Genomic DNA, 3,832 nt, shown 5'->3' on the forward strand with positions numbered 1-3,832 from the left:
ATATGTAAACCTGCAACATCTGCCAGAGAAAGATTCAATTTCAGCGGTTCCAACAACAATGAGTCGATCGATATCAACCTCGACCATCCTTAACTACGCTATAGATGCAAATCTCTGCGCTCCTCTGCTTCAGTGACATTTTGTTTCGCAGCGATGGGCAGTTTACACTCCCTGAGGCTGCAATTGCTGCTTTCCGCTGGCAGAGGGTGCTTGGCGAGAGCGGGACCGGGACCGGACAGACGGCCTGAACTTCGCTGCTGTCGCGGCCTCACGCACTCCGGGAGCTGGGGAACAGCAAACCAACTCATGGGTTTGTTGCCGCATCTGAAATGCGGCTCCGAACTGTTGCTACTGACCGAGGCAACGCTGCAGGATCCTGTAATGATCTCTCACACTGTCGGTATCTCTGTAGCGTTTGAGTGTGTACAGAACTGTATAGATTAACGGCTGTTAATGTATTTTATTAATCTCTACCTACAAAAGATGATTGAACCAGGGATCTGTTGTACTTTAGATGGAAGTGATAACCGCTACACTTCGGAAACCGCTGCTCTTTGAATAATTAGAGAAACAGCTCAGAACAGCAATTGTCATCTACAAATACTCTTACCCTACGACGGATTCCATTCCACGTCGAGGAGTTAGCTTTAAGAAAACTGTTCTATTACATAAAACTCATTAGACTGTGTGAAAACGTTGTTGTAATCGTCATTAATCAACCGGTAACTCACATGGTTAACGAATCATGGGCGAAATTTTAAAACGTTGTTTGTGTTTTGTAACTGATGAATTTTCATCGGTTCTCATTTTGCAGACTGTATTTTAGGAGTTGGGTAAAACTGTTCAGTGCTTATGACACCAGGATCTGGTGCAGCCTTTGGTAAATTCACCAGCTCGCTAACGCATGAGAGTAACTCCTGCTTCACTCTTTAAATAAACCCAGGCAATGTGCCTTAATTAAACAACATTGCACCCCCGCACGATTAGACAACCTGAGATGTGCAAGTAAATGAGCATGGATAAGTAGTCCAAGTCAAGCACTGCTCTAGTGGCGCAGTCGGTTAGCGCGCAGTACTTATATAACAGTTAAATAAAGGCTTGGAAAAATGCCGAGGTTGTGAGTTCGAGTCTCACCTAGAGCAACTAATGTTTTTGCGGTGTGATATTTCGACCGGAGCAGAAGGTACAATTGGTGTTTCTGCAAACTGTCTAGTTATTAGTTGTTCCACGTGGGCGCTTAGGATCCTCAGGCCCACCGTGTTGCAATAATTGATGGGAGCTTTAAAGGAGCCCTTCAGTGTTACTTATTGACAGGAGGGAAGGTGAGGCCAGTTTTAACTGTTAAACCAGCAACTATCAGGCAAACAATAACGTGCTGGAAAGAGATTCGATTTCAACACAGTGACTGAGACGTTGCAACAAAGAGAAGATGTGTAAACTCACGTTTTATCTATACATGTTTCCGACATCATGTTGAATACAAACCACGATTCACCTGAACATGATGTTGAGAAATTCAAGGACGGAAGTTACGGACAGACAATCGCCCAAACACCATATCCACAATTAGGTTGTCGCCGACATTCTTGTTATGGGGAGATTTGTGAAAAGATTCAGGGAAACTGCTCATATAAAGAAATGGATTTAAGAAATGATAAACATATTTCAAATTAATGATCAGGTCCTCTGCGAACCGGGGTCGAACCAGTGCAGGGAAACCTAAGGCAACCTCACACACAAAATCGGCAGCTTTTTGGTCTAGCGGCATGATTTTCACTCTGGGAACTTCGCTGTTTAAAATGCCATAGGTTCCGGGTCCAAATCCCGGACGAGCCCTGCCACATTTAGTTAAACGTCACCAACTCAGTCATTACAGCTGGAATCGCTTTTCTTTAAAAAAGACTAACACACTGAATTTTCCGGGATTGTGAGCACACCCGGTTTAAACAGACACAGAGTGATCCTTGACTGACAACGACCTCGCCCATTATAGACAGGCCTGATTATCATTCTTTATGAAATCGATTGGAACATAAATCGGGCGGCCGATTTCTCCACTAACATTTTTCCCTTTATCTCCGTTATTTCCCTCCAGCCAAATGAACTGAGTTTAGGGGTCAGCCGTGGCTCAGCGGTAGCAAACTCAAGCCCCACTCCAGAGAGCTGAGCATATAATCCAGGCTGACACTCCAGTGCAATACTGAGGTAGAGCTGCACTGTCGGTGGTGCCATCTTTCTGGTATGACGTTCAACCGAGGCCTCAGAACCCACGAGAGTATGCCGAAAAGAATGAGGATTTCTCCCCATTTTACTGCCCATTATTTATCTCCCAACCAAAGGCACTAAAACAGAAAATATCGTCATTAAGTTTGATAAATATTTTTCAAATTACATTGCCTAATAAACGATAAAGATATGTTTCTGCTCCCTAATCATTTGGCTTCGTTCCCGCTAGTTATTCATTTGGTGCCAATCGCCGAGCAAGGAAGAGAGGTAGAGATGGTTCACAATCTCCGATTCGCGATTTCTGCTCCACCTTCACTCAATAAGTTGATAAACTCCAGTGGTCTGTTTAAATTTTAACTAGAGTGCAGGGGCACAGACCTGAATGACCAGTGTGATTTTGACGACATTGCGATAAAAACCTATTTTACGCAAAATATTCGAAAGGTGTAATGGACTAATGACGAAGATCGGAATCCAACCGACGGTTGCAAAACACAATGGATTAATAGCCCATCGCCTTAACCTTTCGGCAGCACGGTGGCATAGTGGTTAGCACTGTTTCCTTACAGCGCCAGGGACCCGGGTTCAAAATCCGGCCTTGGGTGACTGTCTGTGTGGAGTTTGCACATTCTCCTCGTGTTTGCGTGGGTTTTCTCCGGGTGTTCTGGTTTCCTCCCACAGTCCAAAGATGTGCGGGTTAGGTTGATTTGCCATAATAAAAATTGGCCCTTAGTGTTAGGGGAGATTAAATACGTGGGGTTACGGGGCTTGGGTGGGATGGCTGTCGGTGTAGGGACCGGTTGCTAGGGTTTGGATGATCGCGAAGAAGGGCCGAAAGGCCTACTCCTGCTCCTATGTTTCTATGCAACCTCGTCTCGCAGGTGGACTGCGCTCAACCATTCCATTTCCTGCTATCTGCAGCTAAGCAGAAATACTCTGAAAGAAATTACCCTTCACCGCTTGCCCTGCCCGTGCACACAGACCTACAATGTTGAAAATATACAATCAACTTCATGTAAGCAAAAGGCCCTACATTATCTTCACTTGACGGACTGTCAGAAAATGTCAGTTTGAAGCCAGGTTCTGAAAAGGGAAGATAAAAGTTTCGCCCCGTTATTTAATCAACCATGGCAGGACACTAACCTGCAATCTTCTGGTACCTAAACGATCCGCACCGAAGTTAGATGCCTTATCCAGTAGGCCACGCAGCCGCTGCTGCCGCCGAAGTTCTTGTTGTGGGGATAATTGTGAGCAGATTCAGGGAAACTGGTTATATAAATAAATTGGAGTTAGGAAAAGATAAACATATTTCAAATTAATGAGTATGTCCTCTGCGAACTGGGATCGCACCAACACAGGGAAACCTAACGCAATTTCGTGCACAAAGTCGGCAGGTCGTTGGTCCAGGGGTATGATTCTTGTTTCGGGAATTTTGCAACTTAAAATGCGAGAGGTCCCGCGTCCAAATCCCGGACGAGCCCCGCCACATTTAGTTAAACATCACCAACTCGGACATCACAGCTGGACTCGCTTTTCTTTAAAAAAGACTAACACACTGAATGATCCGGGACTGTGAGCACACGCGGTTTAAAACAAACACAGGGTG

The 3,832-nt window shown here is 45.1% G+C and overlaps 1 non-coding gene across 1 annotated transcript; it reads left to right on the plus strand.

Moving 5' to 3' along the window:
* Positions 1-1,042: 1,042 nt before the first annotated feature.
* trnai-uau (transfer RNA isoleucine (anticodon UAU)) lies at positions 1,043-1,142 on the plus strand. Its single transcript has 2 exons — positions 1,043-1,080; positions 1,107-1,142. It is a non-coding gene; the product is annotated as a tRNA-Ile (tRNA).
* The last annotated feature ends 2,690 nt before the right edge of the window (positions 1,143-3,832 follow it).

This window comes from Somniosus microcephalus, unplaced genomic scaffold (genome assembly GCF_052327205.1).
Source record: "Somniosus microcephalus isolate GS21.2 unplaced genomic scaffold, FLI_Smic_1.0 unresolved_chr1, whole genome shotgun sequence".
Taxonomy (NCBI): Eukaryota; Metazoa; Chordata; class Chondrichthyes; order Squaliformes; family Somniosidae; genus Somniosus; species Somniosus microcephalus.